This window comes from Lepidochelys kempii, chromosome 1 (genome assembly GCF_965140285.1).
Source record: "Lepidochelys kempii isolate rLepKem1 chromosome 1, rLepKem1.hap1, whole genome shotgun sequence".
Classification (NCBI taxonomy): Eukaryota; Metazoa; Chordata; order Testudines; family Cheloniidae; genus Lepidochelys; species Lepidochelys kempii.
In genome coordinates this window covers 112847733-112862039 of record NC_136380.1, presented here as the reverse complement: position 1 = coordinate 112862039, position 14307 = coordinate 112847733, and the positions used below count along the sequence as shown (strand labels likewise).

Sequence of the window (14307 nt, the reverse complement as noted above, 5' to 3'; positions counted from 1 at the left end):
AACTTTGCCTTGTCCTTGAACCGTATGCTGCCACCACCAAGTGTTTTAAACAAACAACAGGGAAAGAGACCACTTGGAGACGTCTTCCCCCCAAGCCCTACACCCCTGCTTTCCTGGGGAGGCTTGAGAATAATATCCTAACCAATTGGTTACAAAATCATCAAAGACCCAAACCCCTGGATCTTGGAAAAATCAGTCAGGTTCTTAAAAGAAGGATTTTTTTTTTTTAAAGAAAGGTAAAAATCACCTCTGTAAAATCAGGATGGAAAATACTTCACAGGGTAGTCAGATTCAAAACACAGAGAATCCCCCTCTGGGCAAAACCTTAGTTACAGAAAACAGGAATAAACCTCCCTCTTAACACAGGGAAAATTCACATAAAACAAAAAATAAACTAATCCGCCTTGCCTGGCTTACCTGTACTGGTTGCAATATTGGAGACTTGGATTAGGATGGGTTGGAGAAGATGGATTTCTATCTGGCCTCTCTCAGTCCCAAGAGAGAACAACCACGTAAACAAAGACAACAAAAGCCTTTCCCCCCCACCCCCAAGATTTGAAAGTATCTTGTCCCTTTATTGGTCCTTTGGGTCAGGTGCCAGCCAGGTTAACTGAGCTTCTTAACCCTTTACAGGTAACAGGATGTTGCCTCTGGCCAGGAGGGATTTTATAGCACTGTATACAGAAAGGTGGTTACCCTTCCCTTGATATTTATAACACCCACCCCCCCTCTCCCCCCCGCAAATCACGGATAGGGTGAAACACTGGCTGTGATTTCTTCCTGGAGCTCTAGGAGAAAACAGAGTTAATAAGACACATGCATCTCTAAATATACTACTAACTGTATAAAGACTAACAATATTTCCCACATCTTAAGGACGATTTGGACCCATTGATTCTGGGAAACTTTCAAGGGAGAGTGCATCAGCCACTTTGTTAGAAGCTCCTGAAATGTGTTGTATGTCGAAATTAAAATCTTGGAGAGCTAAACTCCACCGAATAAGTTTTTTGTTATTTCCCGTGACAGCATGAAGCCACTGTAGCGTAGCATGGTCGGTTTGCAGGTGGAAACACTGTCCCCAAACGTATGGGCGTAGCTTTTCCAGAGCGTAGACAATGGCGTAACATTCCTTTTTACTGATTGACCAGTGGCTTTCCCTCTCAGACATCTTTTGCTGAGAAACACAACAGGATGGAACTTTTGATTTGGTTCTTCCTGCATTAAGACTGCTCCCACACCACACTCGGATGCATCTGTGGTTACTAGGAATGGTTTGTCAAAGTCTGGGGCCCTTAGCACAGGGTCAGACATGAGTGTCGCTTTAAGCTGGTTAAAGGCCTTCTGACGCTCTTCGGTCCAGTGAACGGCATTTGGCTGTTTCTTTTTGGTTAGGTCTGTCAGTGGGACGGCAATTTGGCTGTATTGCAGTACAAATCACCTGTAATATCCGGCCAAGCCTAAGAAGGATTGGACCTGTTTGACTTTGGGACAGGCCACTTTCGGATAGCATCTACTTTGGCCTGTAGGGGGTTGATAGTTCCTTGACTCACCTGGTGTCCAAGGTAAGTTACTCTGAGGCTTATTTGACACTTTTTAGCCTTAACAGTTAGTCCTGCCTCCCTTATGCGCTCGAAGACTTTTTGTAGATGTTCCAGGTGTTCTCCCCAGGAATTCGAAAATATGGCCACATCGTCAAGGTAGGCGACTGCATATTCTCCCAATCCCGCTAGGAGACCATCTACAAGTTTTTGGAAGGTGATGGGTGCATTCCGCAGCCCAAAAGGGAGCACATTAAATTCATACTGCCTGATGTGTGATGAAGGCTGACCTTTCCTTGGCGGATTCATCTAGCGGTACCTGCCAGTACTCCTTGGTTAAGTCCAAGGTAGAGATGAACTGGGTCCGTCCCAGTTTCTCCAATAGTTAATCTGTGCGTGGCATTAGATAGTTGTCTGGGCGAGTTACAGCATTTAGCTTATGATAGTCCATGCAAAAACATATGTCCGCATCTGGTTTGGGAACTAGAATCACTGGAGATGCCCATGCCTTGCGGGAGGGGTGGATTACACCCATCTGTAGCATATCCTGGATTTCCCATTCTATAGCAGTTTTAGCTTGAAGAGACACTCGGTAAGGTTGGGCTCTAATTGGGTGAGCATTACTTGTGTGAATGGCGTGGTATGCCAGTTCAGTCAGTCCTGGGGTGGCTGAGAACGTCTGCGCGTAACTAGTGCACAGCTCCTTGATCTGCTGTCGCTACATACGTCAAAGGGTCATGGAGAGGTTCACCTCTTCCATGCCACCATCACATTTCCCTTCGTAGTAGACACCTTTGGGCCACTCAGCGTCGTCTCCTCCCTGGGCTGTAAACTGACAAACCTTTAATTCTCTGGAATAAAGGGCTTTAGACAATTAATATGATACACCTTAGGCTTTCAGTTTGAGGTGGGGAATGCTATGAGATAATTAACAGCTCCCAGGCACTCTTGGACCTTGAATGGCCCTTACCACGACACTTCCATTTTATGGGCCTGGAGCACCTTTAAGACCATGACCAGGTCCCCTACTTTGAAGGACCGCTCTCTGGCATGTTTATCATACCAGGCTTTTTGCTCTTTTTGAGTATCTTTTAGGTTTTCTTTCGCAAGGGCTAACAAGGTTCAGAGGGTGGTTTGTAGGTTGGTTACAAAGTCCAGAATGTTAGTTCCTGGAGAAGGTGTAAACCTCTCCCATTACAGTTGGTGAAGCAGCAATGGCCCTGTCAAGGTTCCTTCTGAACTCTAGGGTACAGATGGAAAACCCCCTAAGCTTATTTTTACCAGCTTAGGTTAAAACTTTCCCAAGGTACAAACTATTTTACCTTTTGCCCCTGGATTTTATTGCTGCCACCACTAAGCGTCTAACAAATATATAACAGGGAAAGAGCCCGCTTGGAAACGTCTTTCCCCCCCAAAATCCTCCCAAACCCTGCACCCCCTTTCCTGGGAAAGGCTTGATAAAAATCCTCACCAATTTGCATAGGTGAACACAGACCCAAACCCTTAGATCTTAAGAACAAGGAAAAAGCAATCAGGTTCTTAAAAGAAGAATTTTAATTGAAGAAAAAGTGAAAGAATCACCTCTGTAAAATCAGTAAATACCTTACAGGGTAATCAGATTCAAAACATAGAGAATCCCTCTAGGCAAAACCTTAAGTTATGAAAGGACACAAAACCCGGAATATACATTCCATTCAGCACAACTTATTTTATCAGCCATTTAAACAAAACAGAATCTAACGCATATCTAACTAGATTGCTTATTAGCCCTTTACAGGAGTTCTGACCTGCATTCCTGATCTGGTCCCGGCAAAAGCAACACACAGAGAGAAACTTTGTTTCTCCCCCACTCCAGCTTTGAAAGTATCTTGTCTCCTCATTGGTCATTTTGGTCAGGTGCCAGTGAGGTTATCCTAGCTTCTTAACCCTTTACAGGGGAAAGGGTTTTTCCTCTGGCCAGGAGGGATTTAAAGGTGTTTACTCTTCCCTTTATATTTATGACAGGCCCCTTAACCTCGTGGCCATATACAAGTTCAAATGGTGAAAACCCTAAACAGGGATGTGGTACAGCTCTGTAGGCAAAGAGCAACTGCTGCAACACTAGGTCTGAATCATTGGAGTGCTCATTTACGAATTTACGTATCATGGCCCCCAAAGTCCCATTACATTTCTCCACCAGGCCATTTATTTGATGATGGTAAGGGGTGGCAACCACGTGATTCACCCCATGAGCTTCCCAAAGGCTTTCCATAGTTCCTGCCAGGAAATTAATTCCTGCATCTGTGAGGATGTCAGAGGGCCAACCTACCCTGGCAAAAATGTCTGCTAGTGCCTGGCACACACTTTCAGCCCTGGTGTTGCTTAGAGCTACTGCTTCCAGCCATTGGGTGGCAAAATCCATGAAAGTCCGTATGTACTGCTTTCCTCTGGGTGTCTTTTTTGGAAAAGGACCCAGAATGTCCATAGCTGAACTTCAATGATGGGGAGTGGGTGGAGAGGGGCTTTGATCTGGTCTCGGGGTTTTCCCACTCTTTGGCGTACCTCACAAGATTGGACATAGGAAGAAACATCCTTTCCCATTTCCTCCCAGTGGAATGACCTCCCCAAACCGTCTTTGGTTCTATTCACCCCACCAGGGCCACTAGGATGATCGTGGGCTAAGCTCAAGAGCTTTTCCCGGTACTTAGTTGGAACTACCAACTGTCTCTGAGGATGCCAGTTTTCCTGGTCCCCCATAAAGTATTTCCTTGTATAAAAGTCCTCTTTCTACAACAAACCGGGATCGATTAGAAGAGTTGAGAGGTGGTGGGTTGCTCCGTGCCTCTGTCCAAGCTGTCTGGAGGCTTTCATCTACTTCCTGTTCGGCCTGGAACTGTTCCCTTGATGCTGGAGACATCAGTTCCTCACTGGATTGTGGACCTGGGCTTTGTCCCTCTGGAAGTGATGCAGGTGATGGGGGCTGTTTCTGTTGATGGTGAACAGCTCTCCGCTGGTGCACTATGGGGTATTTCAGGTTCTGGCTGAGCCTCTTGTGTAGGGTCATCTGCTGCTGCTGCCAGTGCAGGCTCAGTGGTGCCCTCTGGTGTTGGAACTGTAGACGGAGTTGCAAGCCCTGGACTCAGTGCTGGCAATGGTTCTGGTGCTGGTTGCTTTGCCAGTTTTGGTTCGGGGACTGGCTTTGGCTGGGTCTCTGGGACTGGATCCACTATGGCGTTGCAGTCGTTGGCAGGGGATCCGGTTCCACCACCTCCATCTGGGTCTCTGGTAACAGAGACAGGGCCCTGGTGGAAGGCTCAGAAACAGGAATAGGTGTGGAAGCTTGTTTAGTCTGGTTGCAGGTGATCATTCCCACCCTCTTGGCCAGCTTTACCTGGTTGGCTAAGTCTTCCCCCAGCAGCATGGGATGGGATAATCATCATAGACTGCAAAAGTCCACATTCCTGACCAGTCCTTGTACTGGACAGGCAACTTGGCTGTAGGTAAATCGAAAGAGTTGGACTTGAAGGGTTGAATCATCACTTGGGCCTCTGGGTTGATTAAGCTGGGGTCCACTAAGGATTGATGGATAGCTGACACCTGCGCTCCAGTGTCTTTCCACACTGTAACCTTCTTTCCGCCGACACTCTGTTCCCCTTCGCTCTAAGGGTATCTGGGAGGCATCTGGGCCTGAGGACCTTTGGTGTGACCCCAGTGCAATGCACTGTAATCTGTTGTGGTTCTTGGGGCAGTTGGCCTTCACATGCCCCAGTTCATTACATTTAAAACATTGCCCAGCTGACTTGTCACTGGGGCAAGGTGGGTTGCTGGAGAATGGTGTGGTGGGATGATAAGGTGTCTGGGGTTTTCCTTGGGATGTAGCTGGGGCCTTGGGTTGCCCCCAGTGATAGCGTTTTGTTTTGGGTTGCCCCTTCTGATATTCGCCCCAACTGCTTTTTTTTCTTTTCTGCCACCTCCACCCATTTGGCTCCAATCTCCCCCACCTCAATTACAGTTTTGGGCTTCCCATCTAGGATGTATCTTTCTATTTCCTCAGGAACACCCTCTAAGAACTGCTCCATTTGCATTAGGAAGGGCAACTCTTCTGGAGATTTAACACTTGCACCTGATATCCAGGCATCCCAATGTTTCACAATGTGGTAGGCATGTCGGGTAAATGACACGTATGGTTTCCACCTTAGGGCTCTGAACCGCTGAGGGGAATGCTTGGGCGTTAGCCCCATTCTGACTCTCGCCTGGGTTTTAAAAAGTTCGTAACTGTTCATGTGTTCCTTAGGCATTTCAGCCACCACCTCTGCTAAGGGTCCACTGAGCTGCGGCCTCAGCTCTACCATGTACTGGTCTGTAGAGATGCTGTACCCAAGGCAGGTCCTTTCGAAGTTTTCTAAGAAGGCTTCGGTATCATCGCCTGCCTTGTAGGTGGGGAACTTTCTGGGATGGGAAGCGGTACCTGGAGAAGGGTTGCTTGGGTTGGTTGGTATATTCTGCTGAGCCCTTGCCTTCTCCACCTCCAGTGCATGCTTCCTCTCTTTTTCTTTCTCCTCCGCAGCTCTCTTTTGGGCAGCTTCCTCTGCCTCCGCAGCTCTCTTTTGGGCAGCTTCCTCTGCCTCCGCAGCTCTCTTTTGGGCAGCTTCCTCTGCCTCCGCAGCTCTCTTTTGGGCAGCTTCCTCTGCCTCCACCTCCAAGCACCTTAAGGCCATCTGTCTATCATGCTCTTTTTGTTTCCCTTTAACTTCAAATCTGGCCAGCTCTAGTTTATTAGCTGCTTCACTGTTAGTTATTTTCCTGCTTTCTTGTGCGTAACTCTAGCTATACCCGAGAGTTAGGGAAAAAAAAAAACTTGTGAATTTCCCTGCAGGAGGTTAACTACCCTGCCTTTAGGTAGAGAAAACTCCAGCTCAAAAAAGTTTTTTTACAAAGGGATTTTTCTAACACCTCTGTCTCCAGGCAAATAGACAGAAAACCCTCTAGCTGCTCTCAGCTTAAAAAACAAACCTCTTCAGGTCTGTACTTTTGGTTCAAAATGATCTCTGGTTGAAAATGATCCCACTGCTTTGCCACCATGTCAGGGTTCCTTCCCCACTCTGAACTCTAGGGTACAGATGTGGGGACCCGCATGAGAGACCCCCTAAGCTTATTCTTACCAGCTTAGGTTAAAAACTTCCCCAAGCTACAAACTTTGCCTTGTCCTTGAACAGTATGCTGCCACCACCAAGTGTTTTAAAACAAAGAACAGGGAAAGAGACCACTTGGAGACGTCTTCCCCCCAAGCCCTACACCCCTGCTTTCCTGGGGAGGCTTGAGAATAATATCCTAACCAAATGGTTACAAAATCATCAAAGGCCCAAACCCCTGGATCTTGGAAAAATGGAAAAATCAGTCAGGTTCTTAAAAGAAGGATTTTTTTTTTTTTAAAAGAAAGGTAAAAATCATCTCTGTAAAATCAGGATGGAAAATACTTCACAGGGTAGTCAGATTCAAATCACAGAGAATCCCCCTCTGGGCAAAACCTTAGTTACAGAAAACAGGAATAAACCTCCCTCTTAACACAGGGAAAATTCACATAAAACAAAAGATAAACTAATCTGCCTTGCCTGGTTTACCTATACTGGTTGCAGTATTGGAGACTTGGATTAGGATGGGTTGGAGAAGATGGATTTCTATCTGGCCTCTCTCAGTCCCAAGAGAGAACAACCATGTAAACAAAGACACAACAAAAGCCTTTTCCCCTGCCCCCAAGATTTGAAAGTATCTTGTCCCCTTATTGGTCCTTTGGGTCAAGTGCCAAGCCAGGTTAACTGAGCTTCTTAACCCTTTACAGGTAACAGGATGTTGCCTCTGGCCAGGAGGGATTTTATAGCACTGTATACAGAAAGGTGATTACCCTTCCCTTGATATTTATGACAGTAGTAAAAATAGAACCTTTGCACATACTAATTTTGGTCTGTGAAGTAGACATTTTCCACTCCCTCACAAACAGTTAAGGGAATTGAGAAGTTTGATTTTGGCCACTGGAGAGCTCCAATCATTTTTCATTAATATAACAAATATCTGGAGAATGTCTGTCTGTAAAATTAATAAAGAATACAAAAGCTGTAAAGTTCAAATAAAGCCTTTCACTTAGTTCATGCTAAGGTCTACATGTATGCACTAATTCATGAAAATCAGACAACATTACAATATTGTGCTTTTTTTTTTTTCTTGAACCATCAGCATTGCTCAAATATTTTTAGTGAGGCCCTGATTTGCTTTGTGGAATTGTGGCCTTAATGTGTTTTGCATAATAAGTCATCTTAAGTGCTGTGAATGTAATAATCTATTATGGCCTGATCCAAAGCCCATTAAAATCAATGGGAAGCTTTCCACTGAGTTGAGTGAACTTTGGATCAGGCTCTGGGGAAATGAGGGAAAATGGATGAAACATGGCAGATCCAGAATTGGCCCAGATTTTCTGCTCCACCTGAATTTATGTTTTGGGAAGTAAGGGAGAAGGAGGAGAAGTGACTATAAGCCATCTCTGTGGCCGTGTCCTACATTGCTGGGGCCATCCAGGATGCTGATCCAATCTTGTGTGAGTTTTAAAAAGAAAAAAAAAAAAGTAGAGAAGGTTCAAGGCTGCTCACCTTTAATGCCTAGCTACCTCTGGGCCCAAGGGGCTGTTCCAGCAGCTGCACCCCCTTCCCCAGGCATACCTTCTGTGCTGAGGGCTAGGAGGAGTGTAGTTTAGGCAACACTACTGGTGGCCATATACTCCCACATGATTCCCTCTGCTGGGAGTATCTTCCACTTGTTAACGCATGACATTTTCATTAAGTAACTAGAATGATATAAAATTAACATGGCACACATTAAATGGATTAAAAACTGAGTGATAGGTCTCAAAAAGTAATTGTAAATGCAGAATTGTCATGAAGCAGTATGTTTCCAGTAGGTTTTTTGGCCCTACGCTATTTAACACTTTTATCAGTGACTTGGAGGAAAACATAAAATCATCACAATTGAAGTTTACAGATAACCCAAAAATTTGGGAAGCAGTTAGTAATAAAGAGGACAGGTCACTGATACAGAGCAGTCTGGATTGCTTGGTAAACTGGGTACAAGCATTTTAATACAGCTAAATGTAAATATATAAACCTAGGAAGAAAGAATGTAGGCCATGCTTAAAGGATGGGAGACTCTATCCTTGGAAGCAGTGACTCTGAAAAAGACTGGGGGAAGGGGGATGGATAATCACTTGAACATGAGCACCTAGTGTGACACTCTGACCAAAAGAGCTAATGCAATCCTGGAATGCATAAAAGGGGAATCTCAAATAGGAATAGACAGGTTATTTTACTTTATATTGGACACTTCTGCAATCACTCTTGGAATATTGTGTCCCATTCTGGTGCCCACAATTCAAGAAGGATGTTGATGACCTTGGTTCTGAGAAGAGCCATAAGAATGATTAAAGGATTAGAAAACCTGCCTTATAGTGATAGACTCAAGAGCTCAAACTATTAGCTTAACAAAGAGAAGGTTAAGGGCTGACTTGATTATAGTATATAAGTATTACATGGGGAACAAATATATTTACTAATGGGCTCTTCAAGCTAGCAGGGAAAGGTACAACATGATCCAATGGCTGGAAGTTGAAGCAAGAAAAATTCAGACTGGAAATAAGGTGTAAATTTTTAACAGTAAGGGTAATTAATCATTGGCACAATTTACCAAGGTTCATGGTGGATTCTCCATCAGTTAACATTTTTAAATCAAGATTGGATTTATTTCTAAAAGATATGCTCTAGGAATTATTTTGGGGCAGTTCTACGGCCTGTGTTATCTACTCCAACGTTTCTCAAATGTGGCCACCATGGCTGCATGTGGCCACCAAAGGCTTTTCTTGTGGCCACAGCCTCCTGGGCAGTGATCGGAGGGTTGGGGGCAAAATAGTGGCCCCTCCTCTCCCTGTTGCTTCAGGATGCACCACCTTGGTGTTTATTGCTGGGGCCACCAACAGGGGTTGGGCCCTGTTTCCCTCTGAAGACTGCTGGGGCACAATGCTGGAGGAGCAGGTGGCAGGGCTCAGGCTTTGGATTTCAGCCCTGGGTTAATGGAATGGCAGGCTCTGGCCATGGGGCTTCAGGCTCCAGCCATCCCCATTGCCTCCCCTGCCCCTCACCAATCCCCCTCTGATTTGCCCCTGGTCCCCACTGCCTCCCCCATCCAGGGCTTAGTTTCTCCCCAGGCTTTCCAGGGCTAAGTAAGGCTGCTGTGGAAGGTGATACTTGTATATTTGTTAGTAAGTCTCTTGTGGAAAGTGATATTATCTGGCAATAAATAAATTACACTGATTTGGACATGTATATGTGCATATTCCCCCCCCCCCCCCCAAATTAAGTAAGTATTTGAGGAAAAATTGTCAGAGCGGCCACCGGCAAGAGTTGGAGGCTGCACTCAAGGGCCACCAAAAAATTTGTCCTGAGAACCCCTTCTAGTCTGGCCTCCTGTATGATCACAATGGCCCCTTATGGCCTTGGAATCTATGAATCAATCACTGGTCAGTTAAGGTGGCTTTAAGGTTGGTTTGTGCGATTGTGGAGGGCAGAAAGTATCTTTAACAGAATATCTGGCCAACTATCTCTGCAATGTAACACAGACATTTTCAGTACATTAAGCCAGTAGGTTACACAATGTTTGTATAGCAGCTATGGGAACTTCCACATGCAACATTATGCATATAAGGACTTACCTGTCATTCCTTAATTGCAAGAGATACATACTGAGGAAAAATAATTAAAAACAAAATTAAATATAACATGAAGATTTGCAAAAAGTTTATTCCCTAGTTTATAGCATGCTTCAGGTGCATACAAACTTCCGTGCAACTCAAATAGAATTTTCTATATGCTTGTTTTCTTCAGTATAAAAGTAAGATGATGAAGGTGAACCTACCTATATTTTAGTTCTACATTGCTCCATGAATACAGCATCCGTTAAAGGCTCAATCTTGAAATGTGCTGAGTGCTTCTTCTGAGGGGCTGAACGCTCTAAACTGTTATTGATTTACAGTTTTTGTCTTATTTTCAGTTTGGACCTGATTTCTGAGCAGGGCTGCCCTTTTAGTGATAGACTCAAAGAGCTTGGAGCCCTGCATAGCTTGAGCTGCCACAGAGTGGTGCTGGTGATAGTAAATGGGTCTTGAGTTACCTCCCATCTGGTCGTGTTGTAGGCCAGTGAGTTGCTACCCTATCCTCCCGCGGTCTCCATGCCAGAAGGAGAGATCAGTTTGGCTCACAAGCTGCCAGTTCCAGCAGCTGCTTGTGTTGCTTGTGCTGGGCTCAGCTATGGAATGTTTCTTTAAGTTAAGAAAGATGCTTTTTTGGAAGGTATAGATCATGTGTCTTGTAGTGATAACGTTCACCACGAGAAGTGCCTTATTTCCTATTTGCTTTTGGTTTGTAATTTGTGCGCACACTTTGAAAAAAGTGAGAGATTAAAAATGCTTATTTTAAAACTTTAAAAGCTTCCTCTAACCAATTCTATAGAAAACTACATTAAAAACAAATTAAGTCTCAGTTTTCGATGACTTTTTTCTAAATACCGTGGTGATGACCACGATAGAAAAACCTATGTAGAATAGAAAACTAGAACAGATCATCTCAAAGTGATTATACTTCAGGCCCTGATTCTGCAAAATATTTAAGCATGTGCCTCGCTTTAACACGTTGAGTCCCATGACTAAAGTAACTCGTGTGTGTGTGTGTGTGTGTGTGTGTGTGTTTTTTTTGCAGGATCAGGCCCTTGGTCCCTGAGTATATTCTTGCTAGCAAGTTAAAGTAGTATGGGCTGGATGAATGGACTATAAGGTGGATAGAAAGCTGGCTAGATCATCGGGCTCAACGGGTAGTGATCAATGGCTCCATGTCTAGTTGGCAGCTGGTATCAAGCAGAGTGCCCCAGGGGTGGGTCCTGGGGCCGGTTTTGTTCAATATCTTCATTAATGATCTGAAGGATGGTGTGGATTGCATTGTGGTTTGCAGATGACACTAAACTGGGCGGAATGGTAGATACACTGGAGGGTAGGGATAGGATACAGAGGGACCTAGACAAATTAGAGGATTAAGCTCAAAGAAATCTGATGAGGTTCAACAAGGACAAGTACAGAGTCTTGCACTTAGAATGGAAGATTTCCATGCACTGCTACAGACTAGGGACCGAGTGGCTAGGCAGCACTTCTGCAGAAAAGGACCTAGGGGTTACAGTGGACAAGAAGCTGGATATGAGTCCACAGTGTGCCCTTGTTGCCAAGAAGGCTAACAGCATTTTGGGCCGTATAAGTAGGAGCATGCCAACAGATCAAGGGACATGATCGTTTCCCTCTACTCGGCATTGGTGAGGCCTCATCTGGAGTACTGTGTCCAGTTTTGGGACCCGCACTTACAAGAAGGATGTGGAAAAATTGGAAAGAGTCCAGCAGAGGGCAACAAAAATGATTAGGGGCTGGAGCACATGACTTATGAGGGAGAGGCTGCGGGAACTGGGATTATTTAGTCTGCAGAAGAGAAGAATGAGGGGGCATTTGATAGCTGCTTTCAACTACCTGAAAGGGGCTTCCAAAGAGGATGGATCTAGACTGTTCTCAGTGGTAACAGATGACAGAACGAGGAGTAATGGTCTCAAGTTGTAGTAGGGAAGGTTTAGGTTGGATATTAGGAAAAACTTTTCCTACACTAGTACACTAGGAGGGTGGTGAAGCACTGGAATGGGTTACCTAGAGAGGTGGTGGGATCTCCTTCCTTCGAGGTATTTAAGGTCAGGCTTGACAAAGTCCTGACTAGGATTATTTAGTTGGGGATTGGTCCTGCTTTGAGCAGTGGGTTGGACTAGATGACCTCCTGAGGTCCCTTCCAACCCTGATATTCTATGCTTTTATATTGCATTTTCTTGGATGGTCACTAGGAGAGATTGAAAGAAACCACTTTTTGTCAGTTCAAACTGTTGTTTGATACGATCCAGAGATCTGACCCAGACCCTTCGTATTCACACCCTTATCAAGTAACTCATAAGCAAAACATCCTCCCTAGTAATTGATGATTTAACTGGGAATTGGTCCTGCTTCGAGCAGGGGGTTGGACTAGATGACCTTCTGGGGTCCCTTCCAACCCTGATATTCTATGATTCTATGATTCTATGAAGAATCCATCCATGGTCAGTGGGATTAAGAAAGCAGGTGGAAGAGCGGCTGGAGTGAGCGATTAGGACCAGTTCTCTCTGTGCACGTCAATAGCTGGCAATTGTTAAGTATAGGATCTGATTGTAAGCACTATTGCTGGATGCTTCTTTAATCCATGGCCCCATTAAAAGAAATCATCGGAACTAACTTTTAGTTAGAAAAAGTAGTTTGTTTCCCACCCATTGTTTAAGTAATTGAGAGTGAAAGAAAAGCACTATGAAAAGTATATGGGATACACTTTGTTTTTGTATTTAAAGAAAAGCTTTTAAAGAATCTTTTGCAAAATCAAAGCTCCCACCAACTTCCAGTAAAAAGGCAGAGTTGAAAAATATTTGGCGGTGTTGTGCTACAGTTTATCAGTAAGGCCTTGTCTACCCGGAATTTTCTCCCATTCCAGCCACTAACATGTCAGCAGAAGTACAAAATGTAAGACAAAAAAAAAAAAGCTGAGATTTTTCATTGGTAGAGCTGAAATCACGTTAAGCTTTACCAGTGCAAACTTCAGCTTACTTGTCTATATGTGTTGGTTGCACTGAGGCAGCTACACTGATGGCCAGAACAGGAACAGATTGTCCATGTAGGCAAGGCGTAAGTTGCAGGAAGAGACATGATAGCTCCCGAAGAGCAGCACAGGGCAGAAAACTTCCTAAGGCCTGAAGTGTAGCCAGATCTGATTTCATGCAAGAACAGAAAAGTATGCTGGAACCCTACAAAGGCTTATAGCTAAAAACAAAACCCAGACAGGCTTGTATAGGTGTTTGTACCATGATACATACACGTGTGCACAGAAGTGGGCTGAGGTTAATATTCATTTTAAGAATTCTAATGCTGCATTTGAAGCACTTTGCAATAATGAAGCAATATAATGCAATAGGATGTGCATTCCTTGCCTGTCGATACACGCCCCAGGCATTGTATTTTCTACCACTCAGAAAGCATGGGAATGTATAGCCTAATATTGTTTACTGCTAATTTAATATGGCTTCATATGTTAAAAACAGTTTGTGGGGCTTATTACACAACACCATCTAATACAAAAATATGTAATGGTTTAGAAAGATGTTGAAAAATTGTAGAGGAGAAAATGAGGATTTTACTTTGTTACTTTTATCTAATTTTATTAGCTTCCTAGACCCATCAGTCTCCTTCATAATTCCTTTCCACTCCATCCCATGAAACTGGATGACCTTTCAGCAGCAATCTGTGGTCTGGCATCACCTTCCAACTCTCACTGTTTATCTCTTTTTAAAAAAAAATGAATGTCAAAGAGAGACTCCGCATTTCCCTGAATACAAATATCAGAATATGAACCTATTGGGCACACTGAAATCAGCTGCATGAGTGTGTTCGACATGGATATGAGATTAGCAAACAGAAGCATCTCTAAAGCAATGTTATTTATTTGTATTTGTGCACTCTACAATAAGTGTCCATCCAGTTCTCTAGGCACCCTGGATCATTTTTAAAAAAAAACTCCAGTAAACAAACAGACCTATCCATTACTCTGGAATAAATCCAATAATCCAGCAACAACATAAATCCAGCAAGAACCCCTAT

The 14307-nt window shown here is 44.2% G+C and overlaps 1 protein-coding gene across 1 annotated transcript in view; it reads left to right on the top strand.

Annotated features, from left to right (window-relative positions):
* RASA3 (RAS p21 protein activator 3) overlaps window positions 1-14307 on the top strand; it is a 266580-nt gene that overhangs the window by 41759 nt on the left and 210514 nt on the right. The window lies entirely within an intron of this gene.